The sequence below is a fragment of the Nicotiana tabacum genome, chromosome 22, assembly GCF_000715075.1.
Source record: "Nicotiana tabacum cultivar K326 chromosome 22, ASM71507v2, whole genome shotgun sequence".
In the NCBI taxonomy this organism is placed as follows: domain Eukaryota; kingdom Viridiplantae; phylum Streptophyta; class Magnoliopsida; order Solanales; family Solanaceae; genus Nicotiana; species Nicotiana tabacum.
Window position 1 is genome coordinate 145,690,898 of NC_134101.1, and position 21,939 is coordinate 145,712,836.

The following is a 21,939-nucleotide window of genomic DNA, read 5'->3' on the forward strand; positions in this document are numbered from 1 at the left end:
GAACCGATGTGCCAATTTTAACTTTTTACCACTTTATTATTATTATTTTTAAAAGAATGTGAACATCGCTTAAAACACGTCATTGGACTGCGTAACATGAAATGCACCCACAATCCGGAACACATTTTATTTGATGTTTTGGGATTTGAATTTGGGTCGCATGAAATGCACACCCAAGCTTAAGAAAGTAAACTATTAAACACGCGCCTAAAGCGACTATCGCGTTATTATTTTGAGAAGGCCGTGAAATTTGCTAAACGGCCCTCCCGAATTCTAAGTAATTAACACATATATTTTTGTGAGGGCCCCGCAATCTGTGTGTTTTATTTGGCGAGGCTCGTCTCATTTTATTTAAAAGGATAAACCTATAGTGACTACATTTTTTCTATTAAGTTCGTCTCTAAAAATAAAAGCAAATCCGTCAATTAATTACATGCTGAAAAAGTCGAACTTATTAGTTATTAGTTTACGGTTAACGCGAACGGAAAATTGCAATTGAGTTTGTACCAGGAAGGATTGCTTTTATTCAATATTTTATCATTTACTAAAACTAGAACATGAGGTAGATACTCAATAATATCGAAACAAATTAATTATTCTTTAATTAATTTAAACTAACATTATTAGATGAAAAAGTTATACATATGCAACCTCATTACTCATTAATCAATCAACTACATTTTTATACAAAGAAAGTAAAATTATATTCAAACACAAATCTAAACAGGAGGAATTCAATCAGGAACAGAGCCGAATTAATATTTCATTTCGCTTCAAGCCGAGAGTGTACAAATGTGTACCTGGAAATGGCAGTACAAAAACAAAAGAAGGAGGGATCAGCAGCAGTAATAACACGGCAACAACAGATTCAGCAACACCGTAAAACCAGTAACAACCAGTAGAATAACCCAGTAACAGATTGAAAACTCAGCAATACCAAAGTGCAATCGCAGTCAAAGCAGAAGAGTAAAAGTATGTGTGTAAAAATCTGTCCTCCTTTTATTCTGTTAAAATCTTTTTTCTGTCCTCTTTCCGTTTTTTTAGTCCCCAGCTCTCAAAATGTAAAAGTCTGTCTAAAAACTCCCCTATTTTTCTGTCTCTCTCTGTTCTCTCGTCTGTCTTTTTTCCCTCCTCCTTAATGTGTCAAATGACCCTATATATACAGCAAGACCTTTGTCTTGAATCCCCAACCCGGAATTATTCCCCCAAGGCATGCTTTGTCCCACTACTTAATGTTTTCTTTACTTTAAACTTTATCCCCCATGCCTACATTAAATAAATACAACAACCCCAACCCATAACAATTTGTCCCACATGCCTAACATAAACAAATACAATATTCTCCTCCACTATATTATGTCTTGTCCCCCATTATGTTAAACAATTATATCAAACACCAACTCATTATATTTTGTCCCCCATGCCTACATAAATAATTATAATAATGTTCAATTACCAAACTACCCCTCCGACCTTATTGCAATATACCAAACTACCCCCATCAGCTCTAAACAATCAATTAATCATAACTTAACCAAAATATAGCCAAGATGACCAATTTCTCAACAATCTTCAACAACAAATCATATGATGAACAACACAACTCAAAATTAATGGAATGAATTAACCATATCGGGAACCAATCCTGGTTAATTTAGACCATCAATGGATGAGCAAGGATACAACAATACAAACAACAAAATACATGATTCAAACTAAATCAACGAATCAAAAACAAACATAAACTCACATTAAATCACTGGATTAAACATGAACTTCAAACAAAGATGAACATGAACTAAATCTATTTTTTAAACAACAAACATGACGGATTAAATGACTCAAATAACATTAATAATTTCTGGAAAATACATAACAACATGAAACAAATTGAAGAAATAATCAATTAAATTTCAATTTGAATCTGACAAACATCAAACTAACAATTCCTTTTTTACAAAATAAATAAAATTAACATGACATAAACATGAAAAACAACTAATTAAATTTCCATCTGAAATCTGAAAATTAAATCAACAAAACACGTGAACAAACTTAAATATTAATTCAAACGATAGACAGGAACAAAACAAACATTTGCCGATTTTAGATTCGAGAATATCAAAACAAAATAAAACTCAAAATCTACTAACCGGATCGAAACGAAATATGTACGGACTGTTTTGACGATCCTCGACCAAAGATCGAACAAACGACGACGAACACGAATTTAAGAAGTTAACGCCAAAGCAGTAGTGATGAAATAGAAGCAGCTGGGGGGGTGCGTTTGGTTTGCTTGCGCGAAGAAGCTTGCAAGCAGAAGCACCTGGCCATGGTGAGCTCAAGCTGTAATGGAGCAGCAACTGGTCGACGCCGAACAACAGCAGCTCGACGAGGCAGAAGCTGGATCAGCTGGAATGGCAGCAGCAACGGTGGCGCGGGCAGGTTTGGTCGCCGCTGGTTCGGGTTCGACGACGACGAAGATGGAGGCTAGGAGCTGCTGGGTGCGTTGCGAAGAACATGAAGCTGGAGGGGGTCGTTCATGGTGGTATGGTGGAGCTCGATGTGAAGCAGATGTTCGACGAGCAAAAACGCAGCAACATTGTTGCTCGTCAATGGCGGACGATGGAGGGGTCGTTTGAGAGGGTGAAGAAGATGAAGACGTGAGTTGAGCAGGAGTTGGTCGTCGATGGGGCTGGTGAAGGGCAGCCATGGACGTTGGTGTTTGGAAGGTTTGGAGAAGAAGGTAAGGGCAGCCATGGGAGGTCATTATTTTGGAGATGGAGAAGAAGAAGCCAAGGTTGGGGGGGGGGGATCCCTTTTTTTGGTTTTAGGGTTTTGTTTTGTTTTTGTGTTTTGAAAAATGAATAAGGGTGTTGGGTATTTGGGTTAATGGGGCGGACCGGGTCATGGGGAAGGTTGGGCAATTATTTGGGCCTGGGGTTGAAATTTGAAGAAGTGGCCCAATCCGATTTTTCTTTGTATTTTTGTTCTCTTTTCTTCTTTTATTTTTCTAAAACTAAATTATAAAAGTACTTAAATTATTATTAAGAAATAAATTAAGTTATAAAAGCGCAAATTAACTCCCAATAACAATTAACGCATAATTAAGTAACAATTAAGCATAAAATTGTATATTTGGACATTAAATGCTAAAAATGCAAAAGATGCCTATTTTTTGTAATTTTCATTTTTTGTAAACAAAATTAATTACTAACAATTATAGAATTAAATCCTACATGCAAAATGTGACATATTTTTATATTTGTTTTTATTAATTTAACAAATAAACATGCACGGACAAATACAAATAATTATCCAAAAATGCCACAAATTTCTCAAAATTGCACACCAAGGAAAATCATTTGATTTTGAATTTTTTGGGAGTAATTCTCATATAGGGCAAAAATCACGTGCTTACAGCTAGTATCCGAGCCCAAAGGTGGTACCATGATTTTTTAGCTGTATTGGTTTAGTGATACCTTGGAGGTTCTTTCCCAACCCTTGTCGGGTTCATATCCAGACCAGGCCAATATGCTTTCTATTTTATTGCTCTACTATTTATCTTTTTCGATGGCATTGACCCGTTTAATGTGATGATAGGTTTCCCTTTCTAGCCTTCTTCTATGTCCAATAGCCAGGATGGTTTGACTGGTATAAATGGAGTTACTCCCATCTCCGTGAATGATTACCTCCTGACGATTCCATTCGAACTTCACGGATTGATGTAGTGTGGAAGGCACAGCTTCAGTAGCATGGATCCATGGTCGGCCCAACAAAAGATTATATGAGGCTGGTATGTCGAGCACTTGAAACTCGATGTCGAACCAAGTTGGCCCCATTTACAAGCAAAGGTTGATTTCCCCGATCGTGGCCTTTTGAGACCTATCGAAAGCTTTCATGTTCATACTTCCTACCTGTATTTCATGAAAACCTTTGTCCAACCTTTTCAGGGTGTCCAATGGACAAATATTGAGGCTTGAGCCACCGTCATGCAAGACCCCGGTATTGTATTTGTCTTCAAATTGCACTATTAATGCAATGCTCAATTGTGATTCAACCCCTCTAGCGGTAGCGCATCTTCGTGGAAGATAATCTTATGACTTTCCAGTACTTGCCCTACCATATTGGCCATTTCTCCACCAATGATGTTATTGGGTACATAAGCTTCGCTCAGCACTTTCATTAAAGCATTCTTATGCACCTCTGAATTTTGCAACAATGACAGGATAGATATCTGAGCTGGGGTTTTATTCAGATGGTCAACGACGGAATACTCATTTTCTTGTACTTTCCTCCATAGGTCATTCGGCCATGTCTCAATAACGGGCTGCCTGGTAGTGGCATCCTTGCTTGATCCTCGTAGGTGTTCAGGTGTATAGACTCTTCCAGTCCTAGTCATTCCTTATGCAACATCAGATTCTTCTACCTTGGCCTTCCCTTTTCGCCGAGCCTCAGAAACATAATCCCAAGATATTGCTTTTTAATCGAAGGGAGGTGTGGTTGATACCGTCACTGTGAAAGGTGTGACCACTTCTACTTCAAATGGATCAGGGGTGGCTGTAGGCGAAGCCACCTCTACCTCGAATGGAATTGATGCAGTTACCTTAACCTCGATTGGTGACTGAGTCTATACCACTATAGGAGTAAGTGTGATTGCAACTTTAAAGTCATCTCGAATAAGCCCAACCGACCCCTCAGGGTCCCATTCTTCGTTCGTCTCTATCACATGTACTCCACCACCTCTATGATCAAGGAGGGGGTTGTCGCAGATATTAGGTGCGACTTCCTTTACCTGTATGACCTTGTTGTCAATTAGTGTCTAGATCTTATCCTTCAATGTTTGACACTTAGCAGTGGTGTGCCCCTTCATACCGGAATGGTACACACAAGTTTTGTTCGGATTGACCTATTGGGATGGGTTTTCTAATGCCACAGCAGAGATGTGGGTGACATTACCAGCGGTTTTCAACCTCACATACTGTTGGTCGATGGGTTCAGCAATGGCGGTGTATTGTCTGGATGGCTTGCGATCGAAATTGGATCTTGGTCTTGGATAATTTTGGAAAGTTGGTGGTGATTGAAAATAGGATGGTTAGGAGTTATAGGTGTGGTGTACATTGGCTGGTTGGGAATATCTGGGAGATGAGGGTTGATATGTGGGTGGTGATGCTTGATACATGGGTGGAGGTGTTTGATATGTGGATGGAGGTGTTTGATATGTGGGTGGAGGTGTTTGATATGTGGGTGGAGGCGTTTGATAGGTAAGTGGAAATTTTGGGCCCTGAGCCACCATTACTGCCCCAACATCTCTTTTCTTTGATATGCTACCTGATTGTAATGCCTTATTTGTGGCCTGTAGTGCCTCAAAATTCGTTACTATCTCACTCTTGATTCCTTCTTCGATTCTTTCTCCAAGTTAGATGATATCAAAGAATTTATGATTTTCAATAACCATCAACCTTTCATAATATTGTGGATCCTATGCTCTGACGAAGAACTTGTTCATCTGATCCTCATCCAAAGATGGCCTGACCTTGGTCTCTTCTGACCTCCAACGAGTAGCATATTCATGGAAAGTCTCAGTAGGTTTCTTCTTAAGATTCTGAATGTAGAAAACATCCGGTGCGTTCTTTGTATTGAACCTAAATCGGTCCATGAAATCCGACGCCATACTTACCCAATTGGACCAATTCTTGGGATCTTGGCTGATGTACTAGGACAAAGCATCCCTAGTAAGACTCCTCATAAAGAGTTTCATTCGGATCTTTTCATCTTTCCCGACCCCAACAAGTTTGTCACAATAGGTCCTCAGATGGACTTTGGCATCACTTGTGTCGTCAAATATCTCAAATTTGGGAGATTTGTATCCCTCTGGTAGTTCTACATCTGGCTGTGTGCATATGTCTTCATAGTTCAACCCTTCTATCCCTTTGCTTCCATCGACACCTTGAACTCGGCTTGTCAACTTCTTGAGTTCTTCAGCCATGTTTTTAATGAGCAGGTCCTTTTCGGAGGATTACGGTGTATATGATATGGGTTGGATGGAGTGAGGTATTGTGTCTACGTATATAGGGTTGCTTTGATGGGTGCCAGGGACTTGGGTGTAATGATGGTCATTAGTGGAGTTTTGGGGATCAGGAATGGGTTGTGGTATGTTTTGGGGAGTGTGGTAAGTGGTGGTTGGTGGGTACTGAATTGGTTGATGCTGATGTTGTGGCAAAGTTGGTACTGGTAAGGGATTGCGATTTTGGGGCGGGGTTGGGTATTGATTCGGTGCAAGAGGATTTTGTGAGTGCTGGTTTTGTGTGTTTGGGGGAGGTGTTGGGTTCTTTGTGTTTTGTTGGTGGATGTCGGAGACATTTAGGGTGAGTGACAAGTTTCCCAAGTTGCGGACCTGCTCAAGTTCTTTTTGTAGTTCCAATATATTTTGTTCCAGTCTCAAGACTAGATCATTTGGGGCCGGAGTACTACGGCCATCTGAAGTTTCTGCGTTCTCAATATTCTCCTTTCAGATACTACTTAAGTCGTCAATTTTTGTTTTTCCTCTTCCTTTTGTATTGCTTGGAGGAGGAGGAGGTGGAGGGTCTCTAGATCTGGTGTGATATGTCGATAAGTCCAGTATGAGTGAACCAACCTAAGGGATGTGAATAATCAGAAAATAAGGAAAAACAAAAAGGTAACAAGTTAGTGAGGGTTCTGAAATGTTTGCAGTATTTAATCACATATTGTGGGAATATAAATTCATGTCCTAATTTGGGGAGCCTCATTATGCCCGAGGTAGGCCTAGCGACAAATAGATTTGGAGAACTTTAGATGCCAATAAATGCTTCATTTCATAATGTAAAAATAGTCGAATCCCAAACGACACTAAGATAATAGAAAACATAAGTTACTACTGGCACTTGGCCTTATTACATTTTAGGAAAGCAAATAAATCTAATCTATTTTGTCTCGGAAGGACCTTCCTCAGGCTGAATGCTCTTGTCAATCAAATCCTCCAGTTCGCGCAGGTTCATCAGTAAGAATGCCTTTACCAAATGTCCTCTTTTGTTTACCTCAGCGTTCTGGCAGTCCGTGACTCTCTTCCTCACTTTTTCTTCTAATTCCATCAGACTGTATTCCAGATATTCTAGCTTTTCGCAAGATTTGACGACCCTCTCTTTCCATTCATTGATCTGGTCATTTGATGGAAGATTCCTCCACCAGTCTAACAAGAGTGAGGGTGTGCTAACCATACAGCTGGGGACCTCGTTCCTAATTTTCTACAAAACAAAAGGGTTAGGCCCTTCTCCCCCACCAAACTCGACTATTTATACATTTATGATTAGCATATTGGCATTAAGTTATCCAAATTAATGCACAGAATGTGGTTGCGTCCGTTGAGATTATGGAAACCCCGGTATACTTTGGATAAGGCCTGTCCTAAAGGATTATTATGTGGATAACATATTAATCCGACTAGGTTTGACCATGATGCATGCACAATTATAATGAGAGTACGATTACTCTGGGGGTCTAGATTGGTACCCTCAAGCGGACAACTTGAGGAGGAAAGGCACGGAACCATCGACTGCACCGCTGATCGACTAGTTTTACCACAAATAAGCCTTTCCGAATTTAAGGGTAATAAATAGGAAGAGCGCAACCACTCATCAAGCGTTGCTATAGTATTGATTATGCACGAGTGGAATATGATGTTGAGCATGATTTATGCAACAATAAATAGCATGGTGTCAAGTATTTGCACGTTAAAAAAAATGATAAATGCGGTATTTAAATAATTAAAAGACAATTACAAAAGAAAATAATGAGATAAGTCAGTTTCAGGAAATAACCATAAATGCTTGAGAAATAAGCAATTAAATCCAAGTAAAAGGGGAAAGAGAAAGGGTGGACATGTATTAACAGAATAAAGCATGGTTAAGACTAATTCACAAAAACAAGTTTGTTATGGTAAGAGCCTAAAATATCCCCAGTAGAGTCGCCATGCTGTAGCGCCCCCTTTTTTTCTCTGCGGAGAAAGTCCGGGTTCCGACGTTCATGGGGGTAATAACTCATTTCCTTTTGGGATTTGGGTATTTTGAAGAGTCTCCACCTAACGGATTATGGTGTGTTAAGGCACCTAGAATTAACCTTTAGACTAGTTTGCACTACCATAAATTTTAGGGTAAGGGCTCGAAATAACCTTGAGGGGAAGGTGTTAGGCACCCCTCTCGGTCCATAATGGTGGGTCCCGGACGAACTTATACTTATGAATTAGTCCTTTAACAATAAGTAGTTGAAGCACATAATTGCAAATAAAATCATGTTGGACATTGTATGACTCAAAGAATTTGAACAAGTTGCATATAAAGAGTAAGGTTTAAACATTGGGAATTGGGAAAGAGGGGCCCTAGGTTGGTTAGCCTATAGGATCACCCCACGCAATGCCCAATAAACACTCCTCAATGAGGTACTACACGTGACATTAGCGCGTAGTCATCATATCCCTTTCTACCTAATTCCCTCCCCTTGGTCATAGCCTAAAGCGTTCTAGTAACCTTGAAAATGTCCTATGCGTGCACTACATGTCTCTTCCTTGTGACCCTAGAGGTATTTAAGACCTCTACTTTTGGACAGTTCTAGACCATACTAAGGTTTTAAAGGGTAAAAGTCTAGGCGTCAATAAAGAACAAGTAGGACTGCATTTAAAGAGAATAGATTATAGGCTCACAATCACCTCCACAAATAGAACAAGTAAATGCACATCTTCAAACAACAGTCAGGTATTTAAGAGAAAATCCTAGAACATGATATCTAGGTGAGCAAGGATTATGCAGTATTGACTTAGGACAAAGTGTAAAAGATCCTATTTAGCTTGCCTACTGATTTAAACTTGTTGAATCTGGACAATTTTAAATAACCAAAGCACAGTTTCAGAGTTGCAGAATTTAAATAGGCTTGCCTAAACGCAGAACAGTGATGTCCTAAGAGCATGATACCTACATTGAAGCAATAAAATAGTGAACAATTTTAAACAGATACTTGAGGTCCTATAGACATGTTTTCAAGTGGTAGTAAATTAAGGCAGTGTTTGAAAACTCATTAAAGAAGCGAATAGTTGATTAAACCAGTTCAAAAGGAACTAACATGGATTAAAATGATTTGTTTAACTAAATTGATTTTAAGTTCTATAGGGAAGATTTCTGATTTATATTCCTATGGGCATTGTATCTAATTGCTAAGAGCTGATGTTGGAACTTATAGGCATGATTTCTAGTGAAACAAATGTAAATACATGTTGTAACAGAAACTGAACTTAATCATTTTACACCCTATAGGCATGATATCTAATTATAAATCCATTTAGATCCTATAGGCATGATTATAAAGTTGATTTTAACTCTATAGACATGATTTCTATCATTAAAGCCATTTAAATCCTATAGACATGATTTCTAATATTGTGAAAACATAGAAAGTGTGTTAACACAATCTTATAGGCATGATATCTACCTGAATTATCCAACAGATATAACTACCCACCCTTTTTCACTAATCACCCCAATGTTGTTTACAAATAATTATTACAGACCAGCTGAATAAATTACATAAACAAGTAAAGAAAAAAAAGAAGTTTACTATAGGGAGCCTGAAGCAGGCCCAAATGACTTCCCAAGAAGCCTCAAATGCCAAAGTTCCATAGACAGTATCATGTCTGGGTGTGTCAAATTCCATAAGGACCTCAAGGATCCCGGGCAGTGCTCACACCTAGCCTTTTTCTCAACAATAACTAATTTAAGTGCAATGTGTAAGGCCAGCTCTGACATGCCAGAGTTCAAAAAGATCTCAAGGATCTCAAGGCAGTACACATGCCAGGGGGCAGAACCTAATACTCTAGGAGTAATGTGAGAGTGCTTGACCTAGTTTTGAAATGGTTTTGATATGAACAAACAGTGTTGAAAAGGGCTCAATTAAGCAAAGAAGTTTTATGAAAAATAGGAATTTATTAGTAATAAAACAGTTTTGAAAACAGTGAACTTGTGAGAAATCAGCAAGTAGTTTAAACAGCACCATTCAGACACAGATTTCACTCAGGGAGTATGGGAATTGGGGACACATAAAACACATTAATGTAACAGCAAGAGCACAAAAATTTCCTTTTTAGAGTTCTTTATAGGATTGAGGAGTCAATCACACAGCCATAGAACAAACAGTGAGAACATAGTTATACTAGGCAGAATTGAACATAGGGTCAGAAGTACATAGGGAGTAGTAAGTAACCTAGCAAAGTAGAATACTATCAGGAATTGGGTAAACAAACAGACGGACAACCATACATGGAGTAGGGTCAAATTGAGATATGCTAGAGAAAGCAATAGACAAGCCATCAGACATGCTAATCATAAGTTGAATAGGTAGTACTCATATATGCTAAGTGAAACCAGGATTTAAGAATGCTAGTTACACATCAAAAAGCCATGTGATAGACAAGAATCAGTAAACTAATGCAGTAAGAAAACACATAGAGTTTTGAACTTGTAATTAAATTAGAACATACCAGTTAAGAAGAGCAGACACAAAGTATAGAGCAGTGTAGTGCAATAACTAGCCTTGGCTTACAGTCGGCTAGTTCAATAGAAGTAGCAAGTAACAAAAAAGAGCAGAGAGCTTCAAGTATAAGAGAGAGTTTTGAACTAGTCCTCCTGTTATGGTTATTGTCCAGAACTTAAAAGAAGATGAGGTTTATATAGGAATCAAAACTTAAAAAACAAGGTAAGAGATCAATTAAGTAGTAAATCAGGGAAATCGCATATAAATCAACAAGATCTTCCCTTAATCGAGAGACAGTTCAATCAACGGTAAAACATACTAAGTATTTAAGGAAAAGAATAAAGTAAAGCTTAGGTATAGAACAGGTAATTAAGGGTAAATGCACATCAGTTTAATTAAGGAAACAAATCAATAACAATCAGTGGAATGCAAACAAGGCAAGGAAAAACAATTAAGGCAGGTAAATTCAATCGAATTGGGTAAAGAAGTAAGGATCAAACGTTCGATGGAAAGGGGTCAAATTAAACTAGAAAATAAGGGGTTCAGAGTAATCAAGGGTTCAAAAAGTCATGAAAGAAGCAGCATGCTTAGCATATAAAATGAGGTAGAGCATAATAGTCGGGATTTCACACAACTTTAACAAAACCCATGGTTAAACGACAATGGTTCAAAGAGAAGCATACAAGTTTTGCATGAATGGTCAGTATAAACACAAGTTCGTAATATCAGTGAAAGGTTGAACTAAGAAAATTTAGTAGAAGCATAATAGAACAAGTAAATCATAAGAAGTCACAAGAACCCAAGGCAAGAACACAGTCAGAGGTACCAACATCCAGAAACCAAACTAAGAACCAAAAAAAAAAGGTTTTCAGTACAAACGGGCTAGGGTTGTAGCAGGTTCATAAAATTAGTCAAAATGTGTGAGAATCAGAAGTTTAAACACAATGAATCATTAAACAGAGTTTAAAAAAAGAAATTCCAGAAACCCTAATTTTAGAAAAAGATGAAAAATCATACGAAATCATATGATTCTTGTAAAGAATCTCAAGGCTATTGTGAAACATACAAGAAACAAACTCAAATCGTCTTAGATCCGTACAGATCTAGGAGGTTTAGAAATAAAATTAGGGTTTCGAAGAGAACCACACAGAGATGAAGAAACGTGTTTAGAAAATCGTAGATCGTGGAAAATATAAGACAATCTCACTCGAAATCACACCGGAATGGCCTGGAACAGGCGAGGGATGAACCATAGATGCAAGTCGACATAGCCCTGGTCCCTTGAGGGCCTTAGAGATGGCAAGAGTGACATGAAAAAGGCCATTGGAGGCCTGAGAGATGGCTAGAGGTCACCGGAGTTAGCCATAGATGGGGGTCGGTGAGATTGGGGATTAGGGTTAAGGTGAGAGTATTTTGAGAGCAGAGAGGATTTTAGGGCGGTGGGGTAGGTCGTGAAATGAATTAGGTTTGGGGAGGTATAAGTTACTTTAATTAGGAAAGGGAAAACATGGACCGTTGATCAAAACGATCAACGACCAGGATTTGGCCGGGTATTGGGTTTGGGCGGATGGGTATTGGGCCTTGGTAGTTTAATTGGGTACTGGGCTTGCAATTTGGGTTAGGATTAAGGTTAAATTGGGGCTAAAATTGAAATATAATCAAGCCATATTTTAAATAGCCATTTTAACGCTATATAATTTATAATAAAAAATAAATAATTTCTGAAAAACAATTTCGTGTACTAAAATAGTTTAAAATAGTTATTTGACATTTTTAAAAATATAAATATCATTTTATGTGTCAACAATGTAATTATGCATTAATAGGGCTAGTATTGCAAATATATGCAAATTAGCTTAAAAATGTAAATGCAATTATAAAAATGTACTAAAAATATTTAAGCAATATTTTGGTATAAATATAGAAGTTAGATGGCTAAATCACCATAAAAATAATTTGAGGGATAATTATTGGAAATTTTATGAGTAAAAAGGAAAGAAATAAATCAATTTGAAGCCTTTAAAATTCTAGAAAGATTATAAAAAAATACTTATGCATGCGTATATATGTATATATGCTATTTTGAAATTATATATACGTATTAAAAATATATAGAAAAAAATTGGGTATCAACAAAACTAACATTGGAGCTGTGGTCAAGGCAGTCTTGAGCTTTTGAAAGTCCCCCCTCACAACTACCAAGTAGTTGAGCACTTGAGAGTGGGTGCACATGGTGCATTTTTCATACATTTCTGGAAATGACATGTAGAGATTTGCTAAGCTTTATACTTCATATTGTTCGGATTTGTATTTTGTTTTCTGTTGTGAATTAAATTGCCAGCATGCCTTCTTTTCTGTACAATCTAAATGTGTTGTAATTGCTGAGGTTTAGTTCGTCAATACCTATCAGTCCATAGTTTGGACTTGTTACTTACTGAGTTGGTGTACTCACGTTGCCCCATGCACCTTGTGTGCAGATCCAGGTATCTCGAGGCACGATAGTGGCTGTTGACTATTCCAGTCGCGGATTATCATCGGAGATAGCGAGGTAGCTGCCTGGCGATCGTAGTTCCGCCTTTCTCCTTCTTTATCCTCTTTTTAGTATACTTTGGCTACTTTCAGACTATTTTCGTCTTGTTATTGTTTTGGAACAATTGTAGTATTGCTCATGACTTAGTGACACCCGAGGTCGGGCTTTTATTTTTGCATGTTGGTTTTGACTTTATATCTTTGTATGTAATTTCAGTAGAAAAAGGTTGTTATTTAAGTTTTAAATAAAATGTTGAACTGCTTTGGAAATGTGTCGGCTGGCCTAGTTTCATGATAGGCGCCATCACGATCGGGTTAGTTTTGGGGTTGTGACAAGTTGGTATTAGAGCCTAGTTTACATAGGTCTCACGAGTCATGAGCGGGTTTAGTAGAGTCTTGCGGATCGGTACAGAGACATCTGTACTTATCTTCGAGAGGCTGAAGAACCTTTAGGAAAAGCTTCACATTCTTGAATTCTTGTCGTGCGAATCTGTTGATTTTGGTACTAAACTTCTGTTATTCTATTCTCTCACAGATGGTGAGGACACGTGCTACCAGTCATGACGAACGACCACCAGTACCACCAGTTGGGGCCGCTAGAGGCCGAGGTCATGGTCGAGGTCATGGTAGGGGCAGGGGTCTAGCCAACACAGCGGCTAGGGGAGCACCTGCAGATCCACCAGCCACCATAATTCATGATCAGGTCCCAATAGTGGACGCTCCAACAGGACCAGCTCAGGCACCGGTTGTGCCTATTGTTATCCCAAGTCTTCAGGAGACCTTAGCTAAGATCTTGACCGTGTGCACCAGTCTTGCTCAGGCGGTCACTGTTTCTAGTACAACAGCTACTTCTCAGGCCGGGGGAGGCACTCAGACTCCCGCCTCCCGTACACCTGAGCAGGTCGTTCAGGGACTGCAGACACCAGAGGCACCACCAGCCCAGCCAGTTGCACCTGCTCAGGATTTTGTGGTGCCAGTCATGCCTAATGATGAGCAGCATCGATTGGAGAGGTTTGGTAGACTTCAGCTTCCGACTTTCAGTGGTGCAGAGGGCGAGGATGCCCAGGGTTTCTTGGACAAGTGTTAGAGAATTCTACGTACAACGGGTATTGTGGAGACCAGTGGGGTCTCATTTACTACCTTTCAGTTTTTTGGTATTGCCTTTACTTGGTGGGAGGCTTATGAGAGGAGTAGACCTGTTGGTGCAGCGCCCCTTACCTGGCATCAGTTCTCTATTCTCTCACCTTTTAGTTTCATGATAGGCGCCATCATGACCGGGTTGGTTTTGAGGTCGTGACATATTATGATACATTATATTTAATAGTCTCCGCGTAACGCGCGGATACGAATACTAGTATTATAAAAAGGAGAGGAATAAGCCTCCACAACAAGCCAAGTGGCAATCTCACAATAAGCCACTTGGCAATTTAGGACAAAGTTAGTTATGTTAGGTAATAATTAAATTTTGTTTTTTGCATTTAAATTTTAAAAATTTAAATTATGCATTATGTGTTGTTAATAATTAGTTACTCTCTTTGAGAAAACAAATTTAGAGTTTTAAAATTATTTTAAAATAAAAAATAAAAATAAGAAAAACAAAATTGTCAATTCAAATTGGGGAGTAGTTTCTTCCTAATATGGTAGTCTATATCTGTAAAATACTACAAATATTTTCTTATATAGAATATTTCTAGAGTAAGAAAAAATATATATTGATATATATATGTAACGACCCGACCGGTCGTTTTGAGCTCCAGCGCGTCATTCAGTAGTCTGAGGCCATGAACAGCTTTACTTCAGGTATTATGACTTGTACACGTCGTCGGAATTGAACTTCGTGAAGTTCGGAGTTGGTTTGGAAAGAAAATTCTCATTTTAGAAGCTTTAAATTGAAAGAATTAGCTAAGATCGGATTTTTTAGTAAACGACCTCAGAATCAGGAATCGAAGGTTCCAGCAGGTTCATATGATGATTTCAGACTTGGGCGTATGTCCGGATAGGGTTTTGGATGACCCGGGAGCGATTTGGCGCCTATTGTGGAAGTTAGCATTTTGGAAGAAATTTCATAAGTTTGGGTTGAAGTGCATTTCAGCTTTATCGATGTCCGTTTGGGATTCCGAGTCTGGGAGTAGCTCCGTATGGTGATTCTGGATTTAGGAGCGTGATCGGAAGTAAATTTGGAGGTCCGTAGGTCATTTTAAAGTCATTTAGCTAAAGATAGAAAATTGGAGGTTTTTGAGAAGTTTGACCGGAAGTGGACTTTTTGATATCGGAGTCGGAACCCAATTCCGAAAGTTGGAGTAGGCATGTAATGTCAAATATGACTTGTGTGCAAAATTTGCAGTCAATCGGACATGATTTGATAGGTTTAAATATCGAGAGTAGAAGTTTGAAGTTCTAAAGTTCATAAATCTTGGATTGGAGGTCGATTCGTGGTTTTAGCGTCGTTTGATGTGATTTGAGGCCTCGAGTAAGTCCGTAATGTGTTTTGGGATTGGTTGGTATGATAGGTTGGGGTCCCGAGGGCCTCGGGTGGATTCCGGATGGTTAACGGATCGAAAAATGGAATTTTTGGAAGGCTGAACTTCCTGGTTAATGTCATAACTGCACCTGCGAGATTTGGGCCGCAGGTGCGGAGTCGCAGAAGCGACCAGAAGAGCTGCAAATGCGATTTTGGACTAGAAGTGAAGGGACAACAGATACGGTCGTTTTTCCGCAGATGCGGGACCGCACCTGCAGTGCAGAAGACGCAGAAGCGGAAAAAGGGCAGCCTAGGAAGGACTGCAGATGCGGTAGTGGGGCCGCACCTACGGAACCGCAGAAGCGGTCGAGGGACCGCAGGTGCGAAAAGTGCTGGAGGCCGAGAGGTGTTTTAAAAATCAGGATTTGGTCATTTTCTCTCATATTTTCTAGGCTTGGGCGATTTTTGGGAGAGCTTTAAGTGGGATTTTTCATCATCAACGATAAGGTAAGCTAATCCCATCCATCTTGAGTTAAATACATCGATTATGTATGGATTTTAGCATGTAAATTGGTAGAAAATTTGGGGGTTTTGGTAGAAAGACCTAGAATGTATATTCTTGGAATTTATCCACGATTTTGGGTATGTAATTAAGACAAAATCATATATTTGAGTTCATGAGTTCATGGGTAAACTACATCTTCGAAAAATTTAGGAATCCAGGCACGTGGGCCCGAGGGCGTTTTTGTCAACTTTTCGATCGGGGTTAGGAATTGTTATGAATTGGATTGTAATGAGTAATTTAGCACATATTAATGGATTCACATAATTATTGGCTAGTTTTGGAGCATTGTGCATCGATTTGAGTCTTCGGAAGAGCGTGGAATGCCGGATATGGATCTTCGGAGCGAGGTGAGTCTCCTTTCTAACCTTGTAAGAGGGAATTGTCCCCATAGGTGAATTAATTGGTTATGTGCTCCTATTTGTGGGGGCTACTGTCGTGCCCCTTTTTTCTCGCGAAATCGGGTTTATGACATTCGAGAGGACAACTCGTTCCCTTTTGGGAATTGGGTTTGGATTGAAGAGTCGCCACCTAATGATTAAAGTGCATTAGGACACTAAGAAGGATTTTGATTTAGAAAACCAGAGATTGGGTAAGGGCTAGAAATTATCTCGAGGGGAAGGTGTTAGGCACCCCTCAAGATCCACTAGTGTGGTTCCCGGCCATGCTACAATGGTGACTTTAAGTTCGAACAACAAATAGACACGTAAGGGTTTCCAATACAAAGAGGGTTTTCACATAATGGTTGCAAGTAGTTGAAGTTGAGAAAAAATAGAGAAAAGCTGAAGTTGAAGTAGTTAAAAGAGTTCTGAAAACAAAACAAACAAGTAAGAAAAAAAGGAGGGGGGTCCTAGGTTTACAAATAATATGGATCACATCAATGCAATACCCGGTAATCACTCCTCAGAAAAGGGGTTACACGTGGTATTAACGCACCGGTCATCATATCTATATCTACCTTTTCCCACCCCGTTAAGGTATTAAAGCGCGAAATGGTTTCGTTAGTTATTGCATGCTATTACCCGCCCCGATCCTATCAGTCCCGGAGGCATTTGGGACTACTAGTCCTAAAGGGAAGGGAGATTTGGGCTATTGGGTTTAAAAGGACAAAATCTAAGGCGACAATCATAAACATGTAGAGCAGTTATGGGGAAACATATAACAGTTAAAGTCTCAAACATGCCTCCTTAACTTAAATACAGATTGTTTAGCATGTCTTACACGTACTGATTATGGTCTAACTAAACTAAAAAGGGTGAGGTAGACTGATTTATTACATACTTCAGATAAGAAATCCGAATCAGACCTGCCTACTGGTTGTAATTAACGAAGTCTGATTCAGCTAGCTAATTTACCTTATGGCTTGCTTAGGTGAAACCTATAGGCATGATATCTATTAATGCAGAAGTATACTGATTCTAGAGAAGAGGACTTATTAGTTACAGAAAACATAAGTTCTACAAATATTAAGCAATGCTACTACTGATTTTTAGACTTATAAGCGAGATAGACGATTCAGATTTGGTTGATTACTCCTATAGGCATGCTTTCTAGGCATTATTGATTTTTAAATGTTTATAGAAGTGCAGAAGTCCTATAGGCAAGGTATGATGATTGTTATTTAAACCTATAAACCGTTTGCCTAGTGAGAGATGTATATGCAAAGTTCAGCTAGTCCTATAGGCATATTATCTATATGATATGCAGCGTTTGGGAATGCAGAACCTATAGACATGTTTTCTATATAAAATGCAGATCCTATAGACATGGTTTCACCGTGTAAATGCAGATCCTATAGACATGGTTTCACCGTGAAAATGCAGATCCTATAGACATAGAATCTATATGAAGTCCAGAAACCTATAGACGTGATTTCTATGAAATGCAGAAGTGCAGAAACCAATAGACATGGTTTCTACATATGAAATGCAGATGTGACAGTTGTAAGCAGGATATGAGTGCAGAAATCTAACAACTCCCTATGAACATGATATCTACCCCTTTTGCATGCATGATTGACCCTCCTCCTTTCACTAAAATCTCCATGAGTTATTACAAATTATTACAGCCCGAGAAAATGAATAAAAATTACATCAGAAACTTAAAATTCCAACCAAGGAGAGCCTGATTCAGACTTCTGTCTGAAGATGAAGTAAACCAACTCCGAAGATCAAATTTCCAAAGCCTTTCTCTTATTTGGGATGTGTCAGAGTTCCCTAAGAGTCTCAAGTGGACTCCGGGTAGTGCTTACACCCAAATATATTGCAGAATTGAGTTATAGTGTAGTGTGGAAGGGCCAACCCTCGAATGTCCAAGTTCAGAGGGAACTCAAGGTCCCAAAGCAAGGCTCATAGGAGGGGGCAGAACTTAGAATCTAAGAGAGAGTGTAAGTGCAGAGAGGGGATTCTAAGGGAAAGCCAAGATAAGCTAGTGGTCATACCTAGTTATTGGAGTGCCGACACACCCCAACCAGCCTGTTAGCCACATTGTTTGGGAGATAGGATCCCCTAAGGGATCAAGTCCAGACATAAGCAACAACTTGGATGTTGCCATGTTCTGAACTTCAACTCAAACACATAGAAGGGGACAGGGGTACAGGGACTCACAGTAGAAACATATGCTAATTAACATTAAACATAGGCAGTAAAGCAGACAGGGGTGTAGAAGCTGTAAAATAAACACATTGGGATGAGGCTGAAAATCAAACTAGAACATACCAGTTTCAGTGAAACAAGAAAAGAAAGAAGTAGTCTTGTGAAGCCAAAGTGCAAGCAAATAGTCAGAATGCTATGATTAGAGAACTATGATACTTGAGTAGTATAAAAGTGTTAAATTGAGAGTGTTGGTGAGAAAGGAGTCGTGCCCTTTTTATAGTGTAGAAGGCAAATAGAATAAGGTAGGAGAATAGTTTTAAAATCAATTACAAAAGTTCCCCTTTAATTGAGGGATTCTGATTTCAAATGGGTAAAATAATTAAGAAAAGGGATTGATCAAAACCTTTTCCAAAGCAGTACAAGAAGGGTAAATACATAGAGATTTATTTAAGGCAAAAGTCTAGTAGCACATGGTTTGTGCAAATAAGGAAAATAAATCAATTAACAGCCAGTAAATCACAAAGTCTGAATTTTGGTATGAATGAATCCAGTCAGAAAAGGTGAAGAAAGGTTTTACTTAAGGAAGATCAGTAACAATCAATCAAACCTAAAAAAGGATTCTAAATCAATCATAAGTTGGAAAACCTTTTCGGAAGAAAGAATTCATCACACATATAAAAACATACAGCCATGCTTAAGCACGAAGAGTTGTCATGCTAATCAGTAGAAGGGTCTAGCATAGAAGAGAAAGTTCAGAGTCGTAAACAAAGAAATTCAAACTTAGTTCACACACTCAGGATGAGTCTGAGAGAGTCAAGGGTTCCAAAATAGAACCCTAGTCCAAACACAAGATCAAAACTCGCCAAAACCCCCAAATTCTAGGGTTTCTCAACTCGAATCAGACACAGAAACGAGGAGGCAAATAATTGAAACAGGCTCAGAGGTCTCTTTTAGAGACTCATGAGAAAACAAACAGATACAATAGCGAGTTTGAAGCAATAGAGTGAAGAAACTGATTCGAAGCATAGTGAGAGTAGAGGGAACATGTTTAAGAAAAACCTTTTAGAAGAGACTTAAACAGGGTTCAGAAGAGAAAAGAGATAGTATAGCATTTAAGAAAACAGTAGAAGAAACATGTTTAAAGGGAACTCAAACAAAGGTCCAGTAAAAGGCAAACAAAGAACTCAATAGGAAATACATACAATAGGAGAACACAAAATACCAGAAAAGTATATCAACAAGACATATAGGAAAACACAGCAGGATGAACATGTGAGCATGGTGTAGAAACACAGTAGAAAGACAAGGCACAATAGAACATATATAGTAGAAAAAAACATAAAAAAAAGTAGAAGCACATGCGTGACAAATACACACAAAGAAAAGGGAACAGAAAAGTCGGAGAAACATTTTGAACTTTTCAGAAACCCTAAATCGAGGAGAAGTAATTTTTGAAAGAAAAATTGGGGAAAACATTTAAGAACTCAAGTAGAGCACAGATATAGAATCGATATAAGAAAATAATTAGAGAAAACCTCGAATAGCTAGGATTTTAGAGGAACCTTAAAGCGAGAAAGGCTTGGAAAAGGTCCGATCTGAGTCGGATAAGTCAGACATAGGCTCATAATGCTTGGATACACCGGAGCAAGGTCAGAGGGGCCATAGAACCTTGAATCGGAGAAGATATGAACGGACACCATCGAGGTAAAACCTCAAAACTTCGAACACCAAGCGTTTAAGTGCGGAGGGAGGTGAGTATAGGACATCCATGGCCTGAGAGGCCATAGATTCTGGTGAGATTGAGGTTGAAAATGGTAGAACACGATTAGGGTTTCAAGAACCTTCGAGAGAGTTTGAGAGAAAGGGAGCCGGGCGGGTTGGATAAACGGGTCAGGGGTCGGGTTAAATAGAAATTGGGCCAGTCCGTTTGGGATTCAAAATTAGGTCAATTAGGGGGATCAATTTGGGCTATAAGTGAAATGAAATAGGGCCAGATTTTAAATAGCTAGTTTTTCCCCTTTTATTTGATAAAAATAGTAAAAATGACTTTTAAAAATAAATTAAAAGTACTGAGTCAATTAATAATATATAAATATTAATTTAAAAATATTGTAACCAATTTAATAATTATAAAATGCTACTAATCTTAAAATAGGCTAAAATTGCAATTATATGCAATTTAGCTTTTAAAATACCAAATAAATTTGTAAAAAATGTATACAAATTACCCTAGCTATATTTTAGTATACGTATGAGAATAAAGTAAGTTATTCACCAAAATGATAATTTTGGGAATAATTATTGGTTTTTGTACTGCTAAAATGGGCAATAAATCAGTTTATAAATCTTTTAGAGTTTAGGAAAATTACTGAAACACTTGGACATACTTATATATGAATATATATGCTATTTTGAAAGTATTTACATGTAAAAATACATAGAAAAAATTGGGTATCAACAGCTACGTACGCACAAGGTGACGAGAGTCCGTGCGTAGCTACTATTATGCTATTGTCCGGGTAGTCTAGGACCCAAAAGCATACTATACTTGGAATATTTGTAACCTTATTGACAGTTGATTATTTAAATCCTATCGAATTGGTAAATGGATTTTTAAAAAGAACTAAACTTCATTTTTCTAAATTGTTAAAAGAGAATTGGTTTTCTTTGGATAATTGCTTCCTGATGACTTCTTGATTGATTGTATATGCGTGTCTAAATTCTGGAACGGGCTGAATGCCTCGGCAGATTAAATAGATGCATTTATGGTTCGTGTCGTTCGACCCTCGACAGTGCACAGTTTAAATATTATTGGATCGGGTCGTACGACCTCGGCATGATTTGTGCATGCTTGTATTGCTTGCCTTGAGACTTATGAAAGTTGTTATTGCCTCTTCCCGGCTTAAGAATATTTGTATAAATGATGAAAAGGAATTTGGAAACTTCCTATAAAAGAAAGAATTGTTTATTTGCTTCAACCCATTGAATTATAATCATGTTTGTAAAAATCTACGGTTTAATATATTATGGATAATACATTATTGGACCACCAGTAAGTATCGAAGTCGACCTCTCATCTCTACTTATTCGAGATTAGACGGGATACCCATTGGGTACACGTTGTTTTTGTATCCATACTACACTTCTGTGCATTTTTGTTGCACATGCATGTGCATCTCTAGTGGCCTACTAGGCGTAGCAGCATGGTTGATACGGAGACTTAGGTGAGCTGTACTTCTCAAGGCTGCCCGCAGCCA